General features: G+C 43.8%; 1 long non-coding RNA gene across 2 annotated transcripts in view; it reads left to right on the top strand.

Annotated features, from left to right (window-relative positions):
• Positions 1-24715, top strand: part of LOC114599937 (uncharacterized) — a 30467-nt gene extending 5752 nt beyond the window's left edge. For both annotated transcript variants that reach the window (XR_003707389.2, XR_003707390.2), the window contains exons 2-3: positions 8433-8522; positions 22826-24715. This is a non-coding gene — a long non-coding RNA (uncharacterized LOC114599937). The remainder of the gene's footprint in view (positions 1-8432; positions 8523-22825) is intronic.
• The last annotated feature ends 2259 nt before the right edge of the window (positions 24716-26974 follow it).

The following is a 26974-nucleotide window of genomic DNA, read 5'->3' as shown; positions in this document are numbered from 1 at the left end:
CCCCTGTTCACTTACATAATTCTAATCCAAAACTGCTGATCTTTTTTATCATACTTTTTATCAAGTTTTCCAAAAATTTAACACATACGTTTCAATACATAGTAAAACATTTTTTCTTTGTTATTTTGGCTGACTTCCCACCCCCTTTCCCATGGTGTTTCAATTTCTCTCCCTCTGTTGCATCCTGTCTTCTATCTCTTACATCTTAACAACACTACTATAATCTTTAAATTCTTCTGTGGCTCATAGTTCAAATCTTGTTTGTGTATCATCATATAATAATATTTCTTTAAATTGTCAGAAAAAGGCTTCCATTCTTCCACAAAACCTTCAATATTAAGTTCTCTTATTTTGGTTGTTGACTTTGCCAGTTCTGCATAGTAAAAAGTGCTGGTCTTCTGTCTTACTATCCTCAGTTTGTGGCTGCCATAGCCTTTGCTTTGCTGATAGACTATTTTGATAGGTCATGACTTGTGTCTTTGCTATGTCAATGACTCAGCCACTTGATGTCTGCCAGGCGGTTTCCTGGATATTGAAAAACTGGTTTAAACTCCATCCCCCACTAGACCCAAGAATTTAGGAGTTTGCTTAAATTCTAAACTTTTACTGAATCCAGATATCTTAGGGCAGTCTTGCATGCCCCTGTGAACTTACAATATTAGGTTAGACACTCCTGTTTCAATGCTGTGATTAATCAAACTCTTTGGCAGTTAAAAGCTGAAGCAGGAGCCCAGAATGGACCCATATGCATGTTTGCATACTCAGATTTATGTCCGATGGGATTCAATGGGATTTATTCCAATGGGTGTTCATAAGGCTCACATTGGCTTTGTTGGGTGGAGCACAGATTTCAATCATGTAGCTTTCTTTTTTTTGGATGTCATTTGCAGAGACAACATACACTGGGAAGCAAACGGAATTACCTTGCGGTGTTGGGCCATTAAAAATAGAAGGAAGAGATTTGTAGAGAGCTGAATACCTACGACACCTAGTGGTTAAAGTCCAGAAATATCTAAGAAATTGAAATGACGATGAGGAGAGACCTTCCATTCATCCTGGGGGCTCAGCCATCAGTCTTGCTTCTCCCCATGTGTCTGGTGAGCTATCTACCTTTTATTTTCATGGATTATCATGCATTTGTCATCAGCTTATTAATTTTGTTATATATGTAGGGGGAAAACAAGGAACTGGGGGTATACATCCCAAAATAAGCTTTCAATCATCACACACTCAGGGCTGGATTTAGACGAAGAGAGGCCCTAGGCAACTCCACTTGTGAGGCCCCTCCCCTTCCCCCACCCTCACAACTAGAAGAAAATGGAAGAGTGTTATAAAGAAAACTGAGTGAACCCAAGGATGATGACAGCTATAAAAAATTATACAATTCACAATTTCTCCTCTAAAAGACATAATATATTATTGTTAAATACCGTTTTGGTGGTTTCCCCTTTGTGGCCCTTTCAGATCTGCATACTATGCACAAGCCTTCCATGCTAGGCTTCTCCTCTTTAGGAGAATGATGGGCAGGTCACAGGCCTGTCGTCCTCTTATATACCTGCTGGGATTGACAGGGCATCTGACCCTCACCTGAATCTCATAGCTCTCCTGTAGCTGCCTATGATGAGTTATCATTTAACTCTTGGGGAAAATAATTAGCATCACACATTATGTGCATGGAAGTTGCCAAACCAATTAACCAACTAGAAGGATTGCTGTTAATAGCACCAGTTTTCCTATAACTTGATATTGCTGGACAGTTTTGATGAACTGCAAAAGCATTTTTAGTTTGCTTTCTGTTGCCACCCTGGAACTTTTATTTATTAGTGCCACTTTGTTTTGTATGATTCCTTGCAAATGAAGGAAAACAACTTTTCTGCTTGTATATGTTGATAATATAACTTTGGTTACTGAGGACAAACAAGATTGTACAAAAACAAGATTGGGTGCAGGCCTGGCCAGGACATAGGCATTCTGACTGTGACAAAGGTGCTTGCTTGCTTGATTAACAGCTGTTGGGAACTTCAAGGTCCCTGCTCTCCCTTCTTATTGTCTTTGCACTGGACCTGGAGACTCCAATAGAGAGCATTCCATGTCAAGAAGGAGGGCAAGTGGGCACTCTATCAAATGACAGGGCAGGAGTTACACGGAGCAGGGCATTTCACTGGTGGTGCCCATTGTATGCTTCGCTCTTCCCAGACCTGCTCTCTTTTGGCCTGTATTTTGGAGCTTTATAATTAGGAATTTGATTGACAAGTCTTATCAGTTGCTGACATATGAGCGGATTTTATTTGCTGCTATTCTGTGCTTCTGGTGCACCAGGGTTTACACCAGCATAATAGAGTTGGCCAGGATGCCAGAAGGGATACAATTTACAAGCTTTCTGCATTATCTGCACAGCAGGGGGTGTTCAGTCAACAGTGCAAAGGCTGAGCTGAAGCATTCCCTGCTGAATACCTGCTTTCAGCAATAGGGGTCGTTGTTTGGTAGTACCAGATTGGTTAGCTGTCAGATTCTAGAGCTCCCTATTGGTGGCTCTTAGGTAATGCACAAAATACAGAGTCCATTCATAAAACACAGTGTTCATTCATAAAGCAGTAACATAATCGCCATTGCTACATATTGGGTATATATTTCAGCAGTTGAATGTACAAGTTTATGGACATGCTGTAGTGTAGTGCTTATGCGACTGTGAATAAAAGGTGGCTGGGCTCATTGTCTCAGGGTTTGGGGGAGAAGAGGTGACAAAACTGATTTCAAATGTGCCCCCCCTTTATTTCCATAACAAGTTCTTGAGTCTGTACAGTAGTACCTCGGGTTAAGTACTTAATTCATTCCAGAGGTCCGTTCTTAACCTGAAACTGTTCTTAACCTGAAGCACCACTTTAGCTAATGGGGCCTCGTGCTGCTGCCACGCTGCCGGAGCACGATTTCTGTTCTCATCCTGAAGCAAAGTTCTTAACCCGAGGTACTATTTCTGGGTTAGTGGAGTATGTAACCTGAAGTGCATGTAACCTGAAGCGCATGCAACCTGAAGCGTATGTAACCCGAGGTACCACTGTACTCTGAATGGTGACACCAGGGACCTAGAAGGTGCAGGGCCTGTCAGTCCAACCCCTGCACAGTCTCATCAGGGCTGACCTAAAGGCAACTGGAGCAATTTGGCCAAATTGGGCCCCTGCACCAGGGCAATCTAGATGGATTTTATTTATAGCTATAAAATTTTGCAGACTACGGCTGTAAACTGGGGCCCTTAAAAAAAAAAAAGTTGCGCCCCACTGCTTCAAATTGGGTCCCACTGGCTAGCCCTGAGTCTAACGGTTGCTGGGCCTGAGTTGCCCTGCCCTTACATGAAGCCTTGGGTTTACAATTTTGGGAGAGGGGAGACTGCGGCACTGGGGAGCAGGCAGGCTGGTGAGGCCCCCTAGATTTAGAGGCCCAAGTTGTCCTGCCCTCTCATGAAGTCTTGGGTTTACAATTTTGGGAGAGTGGAGACTGCGGCACTGGGGAGCGGGCAGGCTGGTGAGGCCCCCTAGATTTAGAGGCCCTAGGCTTCAGCCTACTTAGCCTATACATAAATCCAGCACTGCACACACTAGAGCAGCATCTTGAACCAAGGCAATCATAAAGATAAAGCAGATGAGAAATCAAATAGTTGGCCTCACTGCATCAACACCTTCAAAAAAGCCTGGGCAAAGATGTGCGTCTGAAACCAGAGCTTGACAATAAGCAATGTTGGGGCCAGACATATCTTGGCGGGGAGGGCATTCCAAATCCTTCTAATCCTGTTGATTAACGTCTGCTGGACAATAGTATTTCTCTCTTGTCTAGACAAGTTATGAGTTTCAAACGTTCAAATATGTGCAAAATTTCATCTCAGCTTTTCTTTAGACTCTGGAAGAACCAAAGACAACAAATTAAGTACATCCCAATTTTCACTCCAAGAACAACTGCAGCTAAAGCAAAGTAACAGAGAACAGAATTTCCTGAGTGTGCTTTCCACAGGAATTGTAACAGAGTTATATATAAAAAATGGATGCTATATAAAAATATGGCTCACATTGAATTTTTCAGTCCTAGGGTGAATCATGGCTTCCTCTTAATTTCAGAAATGAAATGACAGATGCACCTGCACCCTGGTTATGACATCCACCTGGACTCTTCCCCCACGCTTCAGGTGGACCGCCTGCCTTTTAAAAATGTTTGAAGTGTCACATGAACATCTATCCATTCATTTGTCAACTCTTTTAAGCAAAACAAAAAGATTTATTTCTCAAAATGCATTACTGCTAGAGGCAGTTCTGCCCAATATTGGGGGGAGGGCCTCATCATGTGACATCGCACATGTGACAACACATGTGACATCATGCGCATCAGGAGGAGGTCTTGAGGAATGATGAGGTCCACTGCCATTGCAAGGAGGCCTGGGTCCCCAAGATTGGGGGTGGGGGCTCAGCCCTATCCCAACATACTTTGTTGGGGCTGAGAACACCTCAGAGTTGGCGCCTATGATTACTGCTCCAATGACACGAAGGCTAGGTTTTCTGGTGACATCAAGTGGGGCTAACCAAGCAGGGTTGTGCACTGCCTGCTTCTGCTTCAAGCTTGCAGAATGGTACTTTTTGGAGCTTAACCCTACTGAGAAGTAGGCTAGTGTGGTGTAGTGGTTAAGAGCAATAGACTCATAATCTGGGGAACCGGGTTCGCGTCTCCGCTCCTCCACATGCAGCTGCTGAGTGACCTTGGGCTAGTCACACTTCTTTGAAGTCTATCAGCCTCACTCACCTCACAGAGTGTTTGTTGTGGGGGAGGAAGGGAAAGGAGATTGTTAGCCGCTTTGAGGTAGTGATAAAGCAGGATATCAAATCCAAACTCTTCTTCTTCTTCTAGGCACATTGGCCAGGAACGCAGTGAGGTTGGTTCCAGACGGGACTCACTGCTCTAAATATGTGACATCTATCTTTAGCGAAACTCTGTTTGAAAGAAAATTAGCATAGCAAAAATGCACTTGGTTTACATATTTTTTAAAAAAGGCTGCCCACATACTCTTTTAACACAGGAGGGGGGTGAGATTTCTCCATGCGTAAATTGGTAAACATGTGCTTGTTGTGTTTCCATTTCAACTAGTGACCTGAACAGGGTTATGGTGGCACATGGCCAGGAAGTTGTGCATGGGGGAAGTTTCCAGCCGAGCTGAGTTGTGTTAGGAAAGGTCACATTCATAGGACTCCTTGCAGCCAGCACTCAAACTGAGAAGAGAGCTCTGGGCTGTGTACACAGGTTTAAAGCATATCCTGCTCCCAAGACTGAATTCTGGGAACTGTAGTTCATGAAGGGCACTGGGAATTGTAGCACTGTGAGGGGTAAACTACAGTTTCCCAGGGTTCTTGGGGGGGGGCATGCTTTAAAAGTATGGCATATACCCAACCATAGAGAGGAAAGAGTGAGGACTTCCGCACAGGCAGCTTGTCCTCACTGCCCAAGCCCCTGTTGCCCACTTGATAATTAGCTGATTGCCCTGGCACAAAATACCGTATTTTTTGCTCCATAACACTCACTTTTTTCTCCTAGAAAGTAAGGGGAAATGTCTGTGCGTGTTATGGAGCGAATCCCTATGGATGGTGGGGGGATCTGCTGTAGTCGTGAGCAGAGGATCCATGGTTCCCCTTCCTTCCCTCCTCCGTGGCTCGCTTTGCTCGCTTTGAAACAGCAAAGCGGGAGAAGAGCCACTGAGTGGGGAGAAGAGAGGGACAGAGAGCCTGGTTACAAAGCACGGATCCACATGGATCCTCTGGATTTTTGCACTGGGTCACCCCAAATTCACCATCAGATCACATAGCATGTCCATAGCTACAGCTTGCACCAAAAGAATCACGCACCCACTGTTGCCTGGGGCCGCAGTGGTGCAAAAACATGGTTACAAAGCATGGATCCACATGGATCCTCAGGATTTTAGCATTGGGCTATCCCAAACTCACCGTCAGATCACATGTCTGTGGCCACAGCATGAACCACAAAAATCATACATCCACAGTTTCGTTTAGAATATTTTTTTTCTTGTTTTCCTCCTCTAAAAACTATGTGCGTGTTATGGTCGGGTGCGTGTTATAGAGCGAAAAATTTCTCTGCAAACGGTAATTTGCAGAGTTCACTTCCTAAACTGTAATTCAGATTAATTTAATTCCTCCAAGTACTAGTCCCAGTTACGTAGCAGTTGAGTAGCAAAGGGTTCCACAGTGAATTACTTAAGTAAATGCACACAGCCAAATTCACATTTGCTGAGGTAGCACAGGTGTGAGAGCTGCATTTGAAGGGATTATTATGTTTGTTTGTTATATTTATATCCCACCCTTCCTCCCAAAGGAGCCCACAGCAGCCAACAACAAATGATAAAACAATAAAAACATGTTAAAAACAATTCACATGCACATGCAGACTGGGAAAGCTTACCACTTACAAGTCTTGTTGGAATTATTAGGCGGGAGTATGGGAGACCCTTAACTCTTCTATAGGCCACAATTCTCATCGGCATATTGCCCCACCCTTGAGATGATACCCCTCACTCAGTCTCTTAAGTCCAGCTCTGGGGGGTGGAAATGTGCTAAAAATGGCTCAGGTATGAGATTTGGAGGAGAGAAGTGGTAAACGAGTTAGCACTTCAATCCACAACCTCCACTGCAAATATTCCCTCCACCTCTGCATTCATGTTACCAGGTAAGCACTGGATTGGGAGCCCCAGCTTTACCTTGCAATATGCTTTCACCTGGATGGCCAGGTTAGAAATGAAGAGGCAGCGGCTGTACCTTTAATAATTACACAGAAGAGGAAATTTCAGCAGGTGTAAGATTGCAGGACCAAGCTGCACTTGCTGAAATCCCCTCTCCTTTTCTTGCCAGCTACCCAAGATGCAAGAGCCCTCTCCTCTTTTTCCCCCCTTAGCCACCCTGGTCCTTTAGATGCCTGAGCTATAAGCCACAAATTTCCCTGTTTGAAGCTCGCCTTTGCTGTGAGCTCACAAGGTGGCCTTCGACAAGCCTCTCTCTTTCTCAGTCCTTCCTTTGCAGCATGTAGATAATGAATACTGACTTGCAGGGTTGCTATCAGGATTACTGCCAACGTGTATGAAGTGCTTAAGTGCTCTAGAGATGCTATGCAAGTTTATAAACCCACCACAGCTCTCTTAGTGTCACTAAGACAAAGCAATGATGTAAAAGCTTTGTTCTTATTTTTTTAAAGCTAAAATGTTTAATTGTTTGGTGTGCATTGAAAATATTAACTCCCACCCTCCAAGAGGCAAGGCACTCCCAGCAACACTCGCTCCATTGACAGTGTAACGAGGAGAGTTTTGCATCCTCAGAGAAATTAGTGCAGCAGACTAGATTATTCCATGGTACAGGGCAATGGGATAGTTTTGTTGCTCTTCATTTTTGCTTTATAACAACAATGGGCTAGACCATGGATAGGCAAACTAAGGCCCAGGGTCCGGATCCGGCCCAATCGCCTTCTAAATTCAGCCCATGGACAGTCCGGGAATCAGCATGTTTTTACATGAGTAGAATGTGTGCTTTTATTTAAAATGCACCTCTGGGTTATTTGTGGGGCATAGGAATCCGTTCTCTTTTCTTTTCTTTTTCAAAATATAGTCCGGCTCCCCACAAGGTCTGAGGGATGGTGGATCGGCCCCCTGCTGAAAAAGTTTGCTGACCCCTGGGCTAGACAAAATACAGCCACGGTTGCAGAAAGTCTTTCGGAGAGAGCTCCTTTGCGAGCAACTATCCAGCATGATTCAGTATGGTCCTCAACAAACAACTTCTAATGAATGAACAATTGTACCACTAAAAAGTGTATGAAGGGAATGTGAAAATGCATTTTGTTTGTCTGTATGGGACGCGGGTGGCGCTGTGGGTAAAACCTCAGCGCCTAGGACTTGCCAATCATCAGGTCGGCGGTTCGAATCCCCGCGGGGGGGGGGGAGGGGTGCGCTCTCGTTGCTCGGTCCCAGCGCCTGCCAACCTAGCAGTTCGAAAGCACCCCCGGGTGCAAGTAGATAAATAGGGACCGCTTAGTAGCGAGAAGGTAAACGGTGTTTCCGTGTGCTGCACTGGCTCGCCAGATGCAGCTTGTCACGCTGGCCACGTGACCCGGAAGTGTCTTCGGACAGCGCTGGCCCCCGGCCTCTTGAGTGAGATGGGCGCACAACCCTAGAGTCGGACACGAATGGCCCGTACAGGCAGGGGTACCTTTACCTTTACCTTATGCATGTTGATACTTGATTGAAGATGATCAAATTGCTTTTTTTTTTTTTTTTTAAAGATAGATGGAAATGGAAATAATGTGTTTGGGCCAGACTTTGCATACATTCCCAAAGATGTGGATTGGTGAAGTCAAGGTATTTTGAAAGGGGAAGAACCAGCTAATGTTATTCCTATTGACAGGACTGATGCAGGATGGGGCAAAGCTCTCACCAGTGGGACTCTACCAGTGTGCGGTAATGGACTTGAGAACAAGGGAGGACTAGTCAAGTGGTAAGCCAGAAGCCTAGGCATATTGAATGGCTGGAAAAGCCTGATAGCATTAGAAACCATGGAAAGAAAGTCCCTTAATAGGAAGAATTATTTGAAGGTATGCAATGATGGCTATTGCTGCTTATATCTGGTCTGGCAATGTACTAGACTGCATCATGACTATAGAGGTTACATTGCCTTCTCTTCCACATAAGGTATTAATATTTCTGTGTAAATTAAAGCTGCTGTTACCTATTTCGGTGTAACCAAGTGCCACACAGTGTGACATGTGGAGTCAGAAATTTCTTTCTCATCCTCTTTACTGTCTAATTACTAGGCACATGATTCAGATTTTAGTGTCTTGGGTCCCCCCCCCCAAGAAGATCCATTTTATCTTCATTTACACCTAGTTAAATTATGTCACACAAAAGCTTCGAAGTCCCATAAAGGAAGAAGGGAGTACAGACCACATTTATGTGCACTTTACTTTTTTAGGCATTCATTTAAGACATCTTTGTGTACATCTGGATAATGTTATTTGTGAAACAGCCCTTTAGCCAACCTGGGAAATGCCAACCTGTATGTTAAATACATCCTTTGGACAAGATTCAATTTCCTTACCTTTCTGGGAGCAAGTATTCTGTTGCTTGTTCATCCAGCTAGCACATATATACTGGAAATTACATTTCTGATTTTGTTTAGTTTGCAAATAAGACCTTGATTTGTGAAAAGGATTTGTTTTTGTTCTTGTTTTTTTTTTTTAAAAAAACCCTCTCCTCTCCCCTCTATATATCTACTTCCCAGCAGAGGGAGCACAAGTGGCGTTGTCCAACAAGCCACTTGTTCATTGCTTCAGTGATTGTAAGATTCTCAAAGAAAAATATCTCGGGCTGAAATCCTATGCGCACCCTTAAATTGAAATCTGTGGGGCTTGGTTCTGAGCTGACATGAATAGGATTGTGATTTGAATGATGTTTAAGGCCACATATGTTCTGATGGACTCTTTTGAAAGCAGATGTGTTGAAATGCAGTGTGCTTTATGTGGCAAGCATTTCTGCAGGGTGCAAAACAGATGCTTTCGTGCCTTGAATAGAAAATAAAATAAAAAAGAACATTGTGAATGTTGAATGACATTAATGAAGAAAATATGGGAAACACAATAAGTAAAGTGGTCACAGTGTTTGCCTGTTTTATGATTTGCATTATTTATTCATTTTTAAAGGTGTTTTTTTTTAAAAAAAGGAAAGATAATCCCAGACTGTCAAGAAACAATAAAATCTAGCATTTACTTTATGACTGGACTCAACATATTAAACTTATTGAGATAAGCATTTGAAATAGTACTTAAAAGACCTTTGTTGGGTTGAGGAATAATGCTACTGGCAGATGTAATAAAATAGTGTAGAGAAGCTCTTATTTTAACACTTTTTTTTTTTTACTCTGCCACTTCTCTATCCTCAGTTGCCCTCTCTCAAAGCAGCTTTTCTTAAAAATAAAAAGATTTGTAAAGTTGCACCATCAATAGGTGAACATTCCTGGATGAGAAATGGCTCACCGCAGCCAGTGTGCCTGGTCTACTGGGCTGGTGTTGGCGTTTGTGTACCCATGATCAGAGCATGGGGAAATGGCTCCTTAGACAAGGATCCCTGGAAGTCCAACTACATGAATTGTGAGGACCCCGCTGCCCTGAGTAAGTTCACCTGAGTAAGAAATACAGGGAACACATCCTAAATGGAGACGCGTTGCTCTATTTACTTTGCTTCTCCCTCAGTCGGAAAAAGGCAAAGGCAAATGATACCAAAGGGTGGGGAGATTCAAGTGGAACGCTCCTTCACAAACTGTCTGGCTTCAGTCACCATCTATGCAGGCATAACCATCACCACTTATCCAGAAAGGGGAGGATCTTGAGGCTCTGCACACAGCGCACCACCGTCCTGTGCTCAAAGCTTCTAGAAAGGCAGAGCTGGAGAGGTGTTATTGAGCCCACACGAATCAATTGCACATGGAAGAATATGAAGAGGGCCATGCAGCGCAAGGTGCAAGGAGTTGGGGGCTGAGGGATTCGGAACCCTGGCATCATTTTTGATCATGTGGCCTTGCAGAGACCCAATGGAGTGCATTTTTGCCACTGGGCAACAAGGCTTGGTAGCTGGACATTTGCAAAGTAAGTGGTTTAGCCGTGAGTCAGCAGAAAGGGGCCGACTCGAGTGGCAGATATTGTTATGTACTGAAGTTCTCACCCTGGGCCAGCAGGGGGATACTGTAGATAGTTATGCAAATGAAGTATTGAAAGTGACGTTCAGTGATTGGATAGTTTGTATGCAAATGAAGGATTGAAAGTGACATTCAGTGATTGGATAGTTTTAGAAAGTTGCTACAGTTACGTTGTTCTGGAGCTCTATATAAGCAGGCTGACTGAGCCCTTCAGTTCAGTTCTGTTCTGGCCTCTGAATAAACAAGAGCTGTTTGAAGAATCGCTGTGTCGTCTGATATGTTCGCCCTCAACTTAACAGATATGGCATTGGGTCAGATCTTTGTGCATGAGAAAGGCTTGACTTGTTTTCCCCAGTGCCATAGTTCAATTTCCCCTCCGTAACACAAAACATAGTGTGGCCCACCGTGTCTAGACGCAAACCCAGGTTTTGAGGACAAAGTGAGTATAAATAACGGGGGTGTAGGAAGCAGGCTTGGCTGGAAAGGAGCATATAAAAAGCAGGGAGAGAGGGGAGAGCTCATGGAGAAAGGAGCTGTGTGGTTCTCTCTGGTCGGGGAGAGAACCAGGAGCCAAAGAAGAAATAGGAGGAGGAGAAATAAGACATGAGTAGGATTTGGCTTCCTCTAGTGATGAGCACCTAGAAAAGCACAAACCGTCTTTCGGAGACAATTATTTCCAAGGTGGAACAATTATCAAAGGATAAGTAGTCTTCACAGATTTCCTAAGTGCTCGTGCATGTTTACATATTTACATGGGGACTGGCGTTTCAGATTCTGTGAGGAATCAGAGATAACAGACCTCCCCCCCTCCCCCAGCCATGATCAATGTTGCACACTGTGTGCTGAAACAAATCATTTGCATATGTTAGTGATGGCGGTGATGAGAGAGAGAGAGGGAGAGAGGTCCCTGCCCTCTTCCTGTTCCACAATGCAACAAGCCTTTTAATTGAAATGAAACCACAGCATGATATAACAGCGGCATGATGTGGCCGTAGGAAATGCAAGGCCAAAAGGCATCACTTGCCATAGGCTGGGTCCAAACCAGAAATGCCACAAGAGTCCAAAAATAGCACAGAGTGTCTGCCTCGTCAACATGACTGAAGCAGGAAGACAGCAGACTGCATGCATAAAAACAAACTTGTTTATCTGGTCAGGATCAGAAAGGAGGGCATTCAACCAAGAGGCAGGCTGGTGGCGGAAACAAACCTAAGAAGAGGATTGGATTAAAAGTCCTTGTAGTCCAATATTCTGTTTCCAACTATTGGCCAGTCAGATGCCTCTAAGGAGGAAGTGTTCAAGCAGGGCACAAAGGCACCAGGCAGCAGCCTCCTCTTATTGTTTTGGATACAGCACATGGGGTTCATGGGTACTGCCCCTGGTATGGAAGAAAGCAACCAAGTGCACCCCAGTAGTTTGCACACATCAAAGGTTCATTTCCCACCATACACTGAGAGGTACTGCAAAACAGCAGGAAGCATTAAACCTAGCCAAAGACATTTTGTAAAAAAGAAAACTGACATAACAATTTGGGAATGAGTCAAGGCAGCTTTATTCCCTGCTGTCTAACCCTGGCTAAGGCACCCAAGCCATGATTTTAGGGAGGGGGGGAGGCTTTATGTTAGGGGGAGCAGAACCGAGTTATCTGTGATGCAATTGGTCAGTGAGTAAAGTATTTGAATGAATGAAGAGAAGAAGAGAAAAGAGTTTTGGATTTGATATCCCGCCTTTCACTCCCTTTAAGGAGTCTCAAAGCGGCTAACATTCTCCTTTCCCTTCCTCCCCCACAACAAACACTCTGTGAGGTGAGTGGGGCTGAGAGACTTCAGAGAAGTGTGACTGGCCCAAGGTCACCCAGCAGCTGCATGTGGAGGAGCGGAGACGCGAACCCGGTTCCCCAGATTACGAGGCTACCGCTCTTAACCACTACACCACACTGGCTCTCAATGAATTTTATTATTTCGGTCACAGACTAGTTCCAGCGTAAAGTATTTTTATTTATGGTATTTACTTGATCGCAGGGGGGCAGCTGCCTCCCTGGCTATGCCCATGACCCAAGCTTGTTCATCTGTACAGCCTTTTCATATGATCTTTGTTCTAAAAAACCAGACAGTTGTTACTCATTTGTTTCAGAAGATGCAGATTAGGGCTGTGTTTAATCTTAATGAGCAAACATTTTTACAATGAAAGTAGCATGTGGGACAGAAACACACTTGGAATCCTCTCTTACTCAGCTTCTTCCTAGTCACGTGATCCCAGCCAAATGTGGCTCAAATACTCAATATGACAGCATAATGATGTCACAAAATCATAATGTAGCATTGTAGCCATGCCAATTCAGCCTGTGCACTGCTTACAGCCATGTGAGATCTAGGTCTCAGATGCTGACTGTGCAAGCATGAGCTGCTCTCAACTAAGAGCTCTGGCTTGGCCTAAATATTCAAATGAGCTTACAAAGACATTTTCATTTTGCTGGCACATGGGATGCTCCCTGGGTCTTCCACAAAGGCCTGTTCCCAGACAGTCACTTGATCAGCCCATCAGCTACTCTGCTGTGTCCAGAGTTCCCTTAAAATACATGCTACCACTGCCTACCAACTTATAGAGAGTAGTACAGTTCCCTTTATTTTTTTAATCAAGTACACATACACAGTGCTTTTTTTCTTTAAAAAATGTCTAGGGGTACTCTCATTTTGACTCAAGAAAGCCACCATTTTATAGTGCAAATTGGGGGGGGGGAGAGATACAGTAAATGGACAAAAGTACAAAGATTCACAAAATGTTTAGGGGTATGCGTACCCCTGTGTCCCCCCAGAAAAAAAGCACTGCACATACACAAGGCAAGTGAAGTGAGATATTTACCTCAGAATCCACCCAGATCATAACACAGCTATGAGAGGCAGAGAGAGAAAGAGGGAATGAGATGAGAGACAGAATGAATGCAGGGATTGTGCCAAATTGATTGCCATCTATGATCTGCGATTGTGACCCCTAAGGCTTTCCCCCATGTTATATGGAGGCCTTTCTTGGAGGTTTCTAAGCAGAGGTTGGATGGCCATCTGTCCTGTATGATCTAGTTGAGATTTCTGCATTGCAAGGGGTTGGACTAGATGAACTTCACAGTCCCTTCCAGCTCTACAGTTTTATAATTCGCTGATTCTTTTATGTGTGCTTACATTCACAACTCTCATCTCATTCCCTCTTTCTCTCTGCATCTCATAGCTGCTGCACTCTTTTCACTTTGGTACTGTCAACCATTCCTCTACTCATTCTTTCTGTCACATGGCCTCCTTTCAAACAACCATCTGAATTTGGTGTCCCACAACAAGCAAACAGGATAGTTTTGCTGGAAACATGACAACTGCAATTATGAGACTTATAAACAAACAAGGCATAACAAGAAAAGGATACACACTCAGTCATGGTTGTAACCATAGCAATGAGTTCCACAGGCCCATTTTAAATAACCTCTCTCCTAGATCAAATGGCATCTTCAGATTTAATCAAGTCAGTATAAAAAAACACCCGCTGAACCACTGTCGCAGCTACAATTCCTTTCAAGAAATATGAGGCAATCTTTTTTTCCCCCTCTTGCCAACCAGCGTGTCTGAGTCTTGCTCCTCATTCTGAGTAGCTGTTTCTTCAGAAACAGGAATAAGGTCCTCTTGTAATCCAAAGTTCAAAGAAAAGACAGCACTCTAGGAGTCACAGAATCATTCTTCAAAGTTCTAGCAAGGTTTAAAGAAAGCACGATCAAGACTTCTGTGGGGCAAGTTTATTCTTGGACCAACCCTTAGCACTACCACATTTTCAAAAAAACTTGTATGAATGAACATTCGCTGTAATGCAAAAATGCAATTAGGTATGACTTGGGAAAACATGGCTAGAAAAGCAGGTTCTGCTTGTCCTGTAAGATTTCACACCTGCTTGCTTTTTTACATACTGATAGCTGAGAAGGCAATTCAAGCAGTGCAATATTGTACATGTCTACTCAGAAGTTTCATTGTTTTCCGTGAAGCTTGCTGTGAGCTAAGTATTATGGGTTTCTGACTGAATAGAGTTTCCTCCAACAGTAGCTTTGTTGATGATTGACATTCCTTCTTCAAAGTGCACTGATCATTCACTCACAAACCACATATTTTGGAAGTCGTCCTCATTCTGATCGGAAAGCATTTAGAATAGGCAAAAAGAGGGTTCTGTGCACTAGCCCTTTTTTACTGCTGCACACCACCCCAATCTCTGAGCAGTGTGAGGTTCCAGGTGCTTACCAGGGTTCATGGCTCCTTTGAAATGAAGAATAGTGGAGACTGTGGTGTCTTTATGATATACAGTTTATTTACACATATATACAACCTGAGCCTACAATGGAGGGGGGTCACAGCATTAACACCCCGTGAGTATTCTTATTCTGATTCTTCTTATTATTATTATTAATTCAATTTATACACCACCCTATACCTGGAGGTATTGCTTCTCCCATAGCCACAGACTTGGATTCAAGCAGAAATCAGGCATGCCTATAACTCACAGGCTTCAGCCTGCTTCTTCCTCCAGCTTCTCGCTTACACATACACACACCTCAGCTCTGGCTGTTGTCTTTTCTAACTAACTACCTGTGAGTTGAGGGAGGGCGGCCCACCCATTTGCCATATGGCACAAAGCCACTTCCTTTGTTACTTTAACAACCCATATTCAGAGGGCCATTATCAAGAAGCTTGCCTGGCTGTTCTGACAATTTGAATCCTTCCTTAGATGTTAACCCTTGCTGGAGCCAAGAATAAGAAGGGTCTTGGCATACAGCCTACTCTCCCCACCCCCACCCCCAAGTCATAACATTACATTTGCAAGGATTTAAAGAACGGTAGCTTTAAGCCCTTGCAACATGAAAATTCCTCTTTAATGAAGTACTTCCTGTTTTCCAGCTACTGTGGCTCATCACAGTAAAACATGAATGTGTTCTAAGTGGTACCTAATGCTTTTGAAAACATCCTCAGACTGTTCTAGTGTGCACAGAAGAGTCCTTTTAAAATCCTGATTCTGCTCCCAAAATAATTCCGCTTGATTAGCTAATGTCTATACTATAGCATCTGTATGGGGGAAAGGTCATAGCTCAGTGGCAGAGCATCTACTTTGCATGCAGAAGGTCCCAATCCTTGGTATCTCCAGATGAAGCTGGGAGAGACTTCTGCCTCAAACCCCAGAGAGCCACTGTTAGTCACTGTAAAGTCGACCAAGCATCCCCAAACTTGGCCCTCCAGCTGTTTTGGGACTACAACTCCCATCATCCCTAGCTAACAGGACCAGTGGTCAGGGATGATGGGAATTGTAGTCCCAAAACAGCTGGAGGGCCGAGTTTGGGGGTGCCTGCTGTAGACAATACTGACTCGGTGGACTGGTGGTCTGGCTCAATATAAGGCATATTCCTGTGTTTCTATCTGTACATTAATGGAAAGGACGCTCTACCCAACACTTTCTCTTCTAAGGACTAAGATAAGGAATATTCAGACACACACTGAAATACACAAGGAGGGTCACAATGGGAGGGGGCAGTGGATTAGCACTGCAGATGTGTGCAGCAGCTGCTCCTTCCAACACAGCTCCCCTCACATGTTCATCATCACCCCACACCATCTCTGCTCCCCATTAATCAAAGTTTGGAATTATTTTCACCAACACAACAGTGGGGAGATTGGTCAGCCTCAGTTCCAGCCAAGGGCATTGCTAAGCACTTACAGGATTTGAAGCACAGGAATCATGGCACAGATTTGCATAAAATTTGCATATGCTCACTTATCTGAACAGATGCCTCTGGGCATATTAAGATGGCAGGTAGCTGCCCAGCTTCTCTATAAGCAAAGTAAATAAAAACAACAGTAAGGCTACACTCACAGCATACATCTGATGCACCATGGTACCACTTTAGCCAGTCGTGGTTTCCCCAAAGAATTATGGGAGCTGTAGTTAGTTAAGAGTGCTGAGAGTTGTTAGGAGACCACTATTCCCTTCCTAAAGTTCCCAGAGTTCCAGTGATTGCTTTAAATGTATGAGGTGAATGTGGCCTAGGTCTTTAAAAAGTGAGGAGATCTGAGACCTGGCACCAAAGACACTAGGCTCACCCCCCCCCCCCGGGCTATTCAGTGTGAATGCTGTTGCAGTGGACTTGTAGGGAAGGAAAGTATGTGGTTGCCAATTCATGTTGGTTGTATAAAATTGTGGACCATGTGAGCCTGTCTTGGGCACTTGATTATGCTCCATGAGCAGATCTTGCAACATGTACTTTCTCCAAAAATTACAGCTAGGTCTGAGGAGGTCTAAGAGGAGAACCAGATGTTTCTGGGTTAGTTTCAGAGTTTAATTTTCCAAATGAGAGGTGCCAGGCCTCAGGCCTGTCTGGAAATCAGGCCCTATGCTGTTCTGAAAGCCGTTACCCATAATTCCTGAGCAGGTGGTGCTGGTGACTGTGATTCTCAATGACAAGGGAAAGGCAACTCATGCTCCAAGGCACATTCTCATTACTTTACCTGTTACAGGGCTAAGCATTTGTATGGGAGAACAGTTTCCAGAGCTAAGCTCTGATGAGCTCTGCTGGATTTATTGCCACCAATTCTCTTTTTCCTTTATTTTGAGTTTGAGCAACCTCTCTGTCTCACAAGTGCTTGGATGGGACTAATATGTAGCGACAAGAGTTAAATACCCACACGAAAGCTGCATGGAATCATGCAGTACATAATGCTGCAAACGGCTTCAGGAGGCACAATTTACATTTGCCTCCATAGACTTTTTAAGATTGAAAGCAATCTGTTTCCACCATCTGAATAAAATGCCACTCTGATTCTTGTTTGGTACCCTGTTAGCAACTAGACTTGCTAGAGGGTTTCTGCGAGGCTCTCCCCACAAAGCCCTGCAGCTAAGGACTCAGTGAAGCTTGCTAACATTTTGACTTTGTAGGGCTGCAATTTTTTAAACCTTTTCTTACCACCATAACAGGACTTGTATGGCACTGACTTAGGAAAGTGTGTCATTAAACATGTATAGGGTCCCATTGTCTCCTCTCTCCCTGGAGGAGTCCAGGCAGTTGTTGCTGCTGCTGCTGTCCCTGGTCTCTGAGCTCCTCACCCCCACGCCAAGGATAGGTGCCTCCTCACACTGCCCTACAGGGGCCTGGGAAGCACCCCCTGGCCAGCTCCAGAGGGAGGGAAGGAAAGAGGGACAGAGGCCAGTGATCGCCGCAGTACCCCTGACCATCATTCAAGGCACCACAGGGTGTCACGGCACACTGATTGAAAACCACTGGTTTACACCTACACATCCATAGCAAAAAAACTAAACACAAAACATATTTAAAACATGATGAAAACTTGCTTCCAGTTGTATAGTTTTTCTCCTCCCAAATATCAGTTTGACGATTCATTATCCAAAACATTTCCCCCCTAAATTAAAAGAAAAAAGTATTCCAGCCAACAGACAAAAATGATTGTGCATTCAAGCTATATCCCCTGTTAGACTTTGCGTCACCTGCTCTACCTCATCCAGCAGCTGCTGCAGCTTTTAATGAATGAATGCAGGGAAATGCTTATTACAGAGTTTGTTGCAACACATACACAAGCCATCCACCATTGCAAAAGCAAAATGATTAAGTGAAAAAACAGATATTTATTATAGAAAGAGATTCGCTGTTGCTTGCTTGTTCACTCTCACTAGCAAGGTCACAAAAAAATACTAAGCTAAACAAATGAACAGCTCCTCAGATTAGGAAATACTCCCTGTTTCTTATCTGGCCTTCAGGGAAACAGCTCAGTGTATGATTCTGATATGCTAATCCTACCACATAAGGTTGTTTCTGAAGCAGCTCTAACTCCTTCCCTATCTGCTATAGTAGTTCTTCTGGACAGGCCTCCTAGCAACAGATGGAGCAAGAGCTTTCCTACTAGGGCTGACTTTTAGGCAGCCCAATCTGTCACTTTTTTCTGCTTAGAGACACATGGGCAGGACCTCTTTGCCATAGATGTACTTTTGGATTAGGATTAGCCGAGTAGTAGAGCGATCTGATCGCCCAGAGAACAGACAGTTGAAAGAAATGCTTCTATAAATATAAAATGTATACACTCCTGAGTATTTAGACGTGAGCAATAGTGAATGGAGAGGGGGGACTCTAGTTGTGTGTCTTTCTCTTACCATAACCAGAACCTTCACATCTCCAGTTTGGAGAAAGGGCACTCAGGCAGGATCATGAATCTGCCATTCCTCATTTTGCAAGCTGAACCATGGCAAATATCAAACTAGTTTGCCTGGGAGATTTGTGCTCCACTAGATTCACCTGACCAAGTATGAAGCTGCTGCCACTGAACGTCTGTGAAAATCAGCCCACCAGTACGAAATCTTCCCAAAGTGGAATGACCCAAAATCATGCTTCAGAATGAAAAGCCCAGTCAGAGAAATGGAGGTGTCCAGCTGCAGGTCCACCTCACTGCTGAAAGACCTGGTGTTGCCCTCTGAGCGCCTTTTATGGGGTAGATAAATATTAGTCAAGTCTGATGTGAAATTTAACCACATGCCGACAGTCTGTCAACAGCCATGGATGGAAAAGATGGCCTATATATGTACATATTTTAACTGAGAACACCCTAAGCGGAAAATATATGGAAAAATGTTTTGGCAGTGTCCTCCTATAATATGTCTCTATTTATTTTATTTTGCCTCGGCACTGAACAGCTTGACATTACTTATGCTTAATCATGCTGATGAGAGATAGAATCAAGTGTGCTGGGAGGATGGCATGCAAGCTGTTCCCAGCCTGGGTGTTGCAATAAACACAGAATACTGGCTCCAGCCCCACTCCCCTTTCCACTATACTTTTAGTGCATGCAGCAATTAAAACAGCATATTGCATGTGCCTCTTAATTACGGCAGAGGAGCCCCAGGCCTCTGTCTCTGCTACACAGAGTCTTTGCTGGATGGGTCTGCAATTATTTTTGGTCCCTTGTCAGTTCTTACTCTGCTACAGAGGAAAAGATGGATTTGCAGGAGTGTAAAAATCAGATGTGTTCATGCAAAAGAAACACTCAGTTAGGTAGATTTATAAAGGCCCTTAGATCAGAGTGAACAACTATATATATTCAAAAATTATCAGTGAAATATTACTGAATCTAGACATTAAAGTGAGTGCTCCTCAAGCTGTTGTCCCTGTGCCATTTGTGTTCAGTTACATGCTTGTGAATTATATCATTGCACCATTCTGTAGTTTAGCCATCCAGCTGTTATCATGGCAGAATGATTATAGCATGCACACCACCCCAATCTCTGAATGGTATAAGATTCCAGGGGTTCCAGGTGCTTATCTGGGGTTTAGTTTCCTCAGAATGAGGGACAGTGCAGACGGTGATGTCTTTATGATATATGGTTTATTTACACATATATACAGCCTAAGCCTACAATAAGGGGGGGGGGGTCACAACATTAACACCCAAAGAAAGTCTTGCTTCTCCCATAGCCACAGCCTTGGATTCCATCAGAAATCAAGCATGCTTCTGTTTCCCAGCTGCTCAGCCTGCAGCCTTGCAACTCCCAACTCTGCCCTTTTGTCTTTCTAACTCCCATCTGCACAGGGCCACTTCCTTGGTTACTTTAATGGCCCATATTTAGGCTATTACCTCACCAGGAAGCTAGCCTGGCTATTCCAGGAATTGAATCTATGCTGGATCCAGGAATTAGAAGGGGGCTCAGACACACTGTACATCTTACTCCTCCCTCAGCTCATAACAATATGTTCAGTACATGGATGCGTCCTCCTTTGTTGGCGCTCACAGCTGTATTCAAAGATACAATCCCAGATGGCGTTTCAGGCAATATAGCTTCCAAGGACATTTAAGAAATGTAAAGAATTGGTTGTGTTTCTTCAGTACATCTGCTGCCATCAAGACAGAGCTTGAGTGAAGAGCAGGTGAGAAGTCATTTCCATGACAGTGCTGTCTTGAGTACATAATAGAAGAGACGCCTAGTTAGATCAGCTCAAAGGTTTGTTTAGTCCAGGTTTTTCTTTCGCAGTGTCCAATTCCAAATGTGTGTGAGAAGCCCACAAGCAATATATCTTGCTGTTTTTCTTTTAATTCTTATCATTCTCTTATTTTTCTGTTTATATTATTGTTGTTAGCTGTTCTGAGCATCAGAGAAGAACTGACGACTACAAATGAACCACATGACTAGGATATTTAATAGAGTTATATCCCACTTTTACTCCATGGAGCTGAAGAGGTTATTCATTTCCCTGTGTTCTATCTTCACAACAACCCTATAATAAATTATAATAATAATAAATAATAATAATTTTTTATTTATATCCCGCCCTCCGCAGCCGAAGCTGGGCTCAGGGCGGCTAACAACAATAAAATGAAGTAGGATAGGCTGAAAGAGTGTGATTGACCCAGGTTTTCTGGCTAATTGAGGGTTTGAACTCTGGTTTCCTAAGTCCTAGTCTGGTCCTCTAATATAATAATAATAATAATAATAATGATAATAATAATAATAATAATTTATTTATTTATACCCTACCCATCTGACAGGGACGCGGGTGGCGCTGTGGGTAAAAGCCTCAGCACCTAGGTCTTGCTGATCGAAAGGTCCGCGGTTCGAATCCCCGCGGCGGAGTGCGCTCCCGTTGTTCGGTCCCAGCGCCTGCCAACCTAGCAGTTCGAAAGCACTCCCGGGTGCAAGTAGATAAATAGGGACCGCTTACTAGCGGGAAGGTAAACGGCGTTTCCGTGTGCGGCTCTGGCTCGCCAGATGCAGCTTGTCACGCTGGCCACGTGACCCGGAAGTGTCTCCGGACAGCACTGGCCCCCGGCCTCTTGAGTGAGATGGGCGCACAACCCTAGAGTCTGTCAAGACTGGCCCGTACGGGCAGGGGTACCTTTACCTTTACCTTTACCCATCTGACTGGGCCTCCCCAGCCACTCTGGGCGGCTTCCAACAAAAAATTAAAATACAGTAATGCATCAAACATTAAAAGCTTCCCTAAACAGGGCTGCCTTCAGATGTCTTCTAAAAGTCTGGTAGTTGTTGTTCTCTTTGACATCTGGTGGGAGGGCATTCCACAGGGCGGGTGCCACTACCGAGAAGGCCCTCTGCCTGGTTCCCTGTAACTTGGCTTCTTGCAGCGGGGGAACCACCAGAAGGCCCCCAGCACTGGACCTCAGTGTCCGGGCAGAACGATGGGGGTGGAGACGCTCCTTCAGGTATACTGGACCGAGGCCGATTAGGGCATTAAAGGTTGGCACCAACACTTTGAATTGTGCTCGGAAACGTACTAACCACTCTACATGACGATGGCTAAAACAAAGGAGGAAATAATTTCCGCTTACACTGTGTTCTTACCTAGTGAAACACATTGAAGCTGTTTTGTTGCCAGAATAGCCAAAATAACTAGATTGAAATTGTGCTTTCCTTCCCCACTGTGTGTAAGGAGTCTGGACTGATGCTAGCTAAACTGAAGGTAATTAATCACAACACTTCCTACAGGTGCAATCCCTCCATCGCCCTTTAGTCCTCTGTCAGGCAACTGCTTGCAGTAATTATTGGCTATGGTTGAACTGTCACAAATCATTTGGATGCTGCATTGTTTCTGGCAGAAGTGTGGGGGCTGTCTAGCTAATAAGCAATACAGATACTTCCCTTGTTATCTCTGACTCTTTTTAAACTGATCCATTCAATGTATGTGCGATCATACACATCTGCTCACATACACACACATACAGTACAGTATGCTGTACAGTTTCAGAGGGAGTCAGACTGCATTGGTGTTAAAATGAAGCCTCTGATGTACCCCAGTGTTGACCTATGAAGTCATAGGCCAATGGATTTCTTGCTTGATATTCACTGCTATGTCTGCCTTGCTTTAGGTAATGCCTTAGGAAAATGGTATAATTCTAGTCATTGAGCATCTCCTTTGCTCAGTCATAACTGGATACGTAATACATGCTATATTCGAACAGTCCAGTAATTCATCAAGTCAAAATCCTAGCTGAGAGATCATTATCACATTCCAAATATTTTACCATCTTCCTCCCTTTCCTCCCTTCCCTTCTTCATGACAACCTTATATTGTTCCCATTTTGCAGTGGCTTCCTGACCCCTCGTGGTTACACTACACTATGAATACATATGAAGAAGAAGAAGAAGAAGAAGAAGAAGAAGAAGAAGAAGAAGAAGAAGAAGAAGAAGAAGAAGGGCTCTTTCTACCAATCAGGGCAATAGCCACTGCAGCAGCAGTACTGGGAAGTGACTGGATAAACTGGTCCATGCAAGGAAACATTTCATTGTTGTCAACACCTCAGACTCATTCCTGTAGCATGAAGAAATTGATTGCAGGCAAAGTTGATACCAGCTCTGTGCCTTATACATGGCCCCTATGGATGGAGCTACTGGTGTGGGAGTTAGGCTCTGAGGCCAGGTGCCTGGGCCAGATAGCTTATCTCCTCTGCTGAGAGGTACTTCAGCTAGTTTTCCTTTTACTGTCTCCTCATAGCAACTGGAAGTAATGTAATCTTAAGGTAGCTAAGGGGTAAAAAAGATGGTCATTTTCAAAACATAGAAATGCACTTTTTCTCCACCAGATGAATTTATGCATCCCATACAGAAAATGCGAAATTTACATGCATGTGACGTGTCAGTAGAGGCCCACAAAGTAAGAATTAAAGAGAACAAACCGCATCGTGGAATGCTAAATGTGCAGTTCATAACCTAAACCCGTCCTGGAGCAGATACAAATACTAAGCAGCTGATAGGGCATTCAGAAACAGAACAATACTCAATCACATCAGAAACAATGCTGTCTTGTATGGAGAGAGGGCCTGAGAAAACTAGCAGGTATGATTCCAAGGGGAAGTAGATGCTCCTCCAGTTTCAATCATAGTATATTAGATTTCTTATACTGTATAACATTTGAAGCATATAAGCATTTAAATCCTTGCTTTCCTAATTATACTCTGTTTTGTTAATTTGTCACCCCTTTGCTTTTCTAAGCTAGTCTTTATGGAGCTGCCCTGGAAACTGGTCATAACTAAACATTTCCCCCCAATTACAGTTGCTCAAAGCAATGTAGAAAATCAGAGCATGGGAAAGTAAAACTGGAATAAATTACGTTTTCACCTTTGTGAATGGAGTAACATGCTCTCGCTCATTCTGTGAACAGGTTTTTTTAAAAAAAACACGTGTCAGTGGTTTGTTTGTAAAACAGCTCCCTATGAACCACATTGAAACTGTTAGCTGTTTAGAAAAAAGAGAGTATTGCGTCATTATTCTCCTTCCCTGTAGACAATGGAGATCTTGAATGCATGTGAAATATTTCACTGCAACCTAAGTACTAGATCTGCTGTGTCAGTTCTGTATCCCCTCCAGCTTACTAGTATCTAAATGCCAGCTATGGAAAAAAAGAAACTGGTGTCCACAAGAGTCAGATCTGACAGGCTGCCTTTCTGTAACTCGTTCCTGGCCTACAGCCACACTTCCATTGGCTCAAGTCTTCTGATTCAATATCATATAAGCTAAGCAGAATCGGCCTGAGCACTGTTATGAGTTTAGACTGTTTACATTACTGTCAATGGGCAACCAGCCAGGGAGTTTAACAAAAGAACAGTAATGTTCCTTGAAGGCTGGAAGGCTTTCTCCAGCTTTGGGGGAGGTGACACTCTTTAGCTAGGGGGAGGGGGCAAAGAAACAGTTTGGAACCACTGTTTCCATTATAATTTAGAGACGGGGGTGGGGTGGAGGGACAGAGAGGTAAATATTTTAGTTGGACTTAGCTACAAGGAGTTTAGATCAGTACTATGTCAGAGTCAGTCTTACCATTAAGCAGGGTTAGACAGCTCCCCTCCGGTGGCAGGATTTGGGGAACTATTAAGCAGCGAGTTGCCAATTGTTCACCCATCTGTTGTTACATTTTTACCACAATCGCAGGTTCCATTTTTGGCTGTTTTTTGGTACTTGGTATTAAAATTGTATTCAGAGTGTTTGGCTTTTGTGCACATTTGATTTGGGTTTCTGGACAAGATGGCTTTCTTTCTGTCTGAGTTTAAATTACAGCATTCCTAAGTGAACATTCGGGTAGAAACTAGCTAAACAAAACGTTCGCATTCCCAAACTATTGTAATTTTGCATGATATAAAGTGTGATGTTACTCAGCTGTCATGGAAAAAGGGAGACATATTCTCTCAAGGAAGAACTTCTGCTGCATGGAAATTGCAATTACCCAACAGAAATATACAAAATGGTGGGGGAAATGCCATTCCCCCTCTGCCAGTTAATGGGCTCGTTGTGACCATTTGTGCAGCTTGAAGTGTGGTTGCAAAGACATCACAGCCACCTTGTGGCTAATGCTATGACACCACAGAGACAAGCAATGCAACTTGGCAGCCACACCCAAACTTCTCACCAAAACAGTAATTAAAATGACTGGCTACTCAAGAAATTTTTAAATAACGTCTTGAAGAGATGCCTGAAAGCCCAAAGTGAGGATGCAATTTCTGTTTCCCAGCCTAGTCAGGACAGGACTCTGGACAGAAATCCAGCGCCCCACTCAGGAGAATGACCATGAAACCCCAAATAAGGCCACATTAGCTTACCACATTTTGAAGTAATTGATATAATACATATTACCATCTAAAAAGAGAGAGGTGGGCATTACCATCTGAAGGGAATGGAGGCATAAGTTCAGAGTGTGAAATGATCTAACTGCTCTACTTTTATTGTTATTGTTGGGTTATTGTTGCTGTTTGCATGTTGACCTATTTTTTATTTATATATTTTACAAATGTAGCATGGGGGTAACTGTGTTTGGCAAAAAAAAAAAATCCCAATCAAAATAAAAATCTGAGGTTTAAAAGTGGTTTTAAGCATACAAGAAATTGTGTATTTTGAACTGGCTATTGAAGACCATCTTGGCAGCCTTCTGAGGGCTCAACCCCTCTACCTTCCTTAGACTCATAGGAGCCAATGCCTAGAAGAAGAGTTTGGATTTGATATCCCGCTTTATCACTACCCGAAGGAGTCTCAAAGTGGCTAACATTCTCCTTTCCCTTCCTCCCCCACAACAAACACTGTGAGGTGAGTGGGGCTGAGAGACTTCAGAGAAGTGTGACTAGCCCAAGGTCACCCAGCAGCTGCATGTGGAGGAGTGGGGAATCAAACCCAGTTCACCAGATTACGAGTCTACCACTCTTAACCACTACACCACACTGGCTCTCTTTGGCTTCCCCAATAAAATACTTGAGAGGGCTGGGACCTCACAAAGTTGATGGGCATTGCCATTTAAATGGTGTGTGATTGATTATGCAGGGCAGAGCTTACCTGCCCCCCCTATTTTACTCAAGCTGGTGCCTCTGCTTAGAGTTATTGTCAGGGCATGCCTACGGGTTGGTTAAGTTGGCCCCCTCCAAGGGCCCAGGCCCAGTGGGGCTCAAAAATCACAAAAGAAAGATGAAGAGAGCTGTGATTGCCAAGGACACAAGGGACTGGAGCGCCACCAATACAACTCTTTGCCAAAGGTGCGAGGGAGCCAAGGTATGACTCTGGTGAGATTTTATGCCCCCTCGGCTGGTGCCCCTCACCTGGCACACACGCCTCTAGCTTCCAGTGCACATAGTTAATGCACCTATGACACATGGTGATTATAGTTTTTCTTTCCAGATGCTTTGATTAAAAAGAGAGAGAATGACTCTAAGCATTGTTAGTCTTTCCATTGATAACAAATTAAACTGTAGAAACCACTCAGTACACTAATCCAGTGTTTCCCAACCTTGGGCCTCCAGCTGTTTTTGGACTACAACTCCCATCATCCCTAGCTAGCAAGACCAGTGCTCAGGGATGATGGGAATTGTAGTTCAAAAACAGCTGGAGGCCCAAGGTTGGGAAACACTGATTAATCTACCCTTTTCTTGCTTCCTTCAAGTTACTCTCCAATTTGCAAGTTGCTAAATACACGAACTTAATACCTTTGACTTAGATATTGTTTGTGATGAGGGCTCAGTTCAGAAAAATGTTGTTTTGAAATGTAAAAGCTCTCAGGCATCCATAGCAAATCCACATCCTCCACTCCCTCCTCACCCATTATTCTGCCACCAAGTTCTCTTTCCCTTTCAGCCAGACAGCCACAAAGATGCACGGAAAGCCCATCTATTTCACTGGAAAGGAAATAATGTTGCTGGCAAGCATTCTCTTAAGGAAAATTCATGGGGTGTTTAATTGGACCAAAAGTCTGCCCATCTGTACTG

Source organism: Podarcis muralis, chromosome 1 (genome assembly GCF_964188315.1).
Source record: "Podarcis muralis chromosome 1, rPodMur119.hap1.1, whole genome shotgun sequence".
NCBI lineage: Eukaryota > Metazoa > Chordata > Lepidosauria > Squamata > Lacertidae > Podarcis > Podarcis muralis.
The sequence above is the reverse complement of the archived record's forward strand: the minus strand, read 5'-3'. Positions and strand labels throughout refer to the sequence as shown.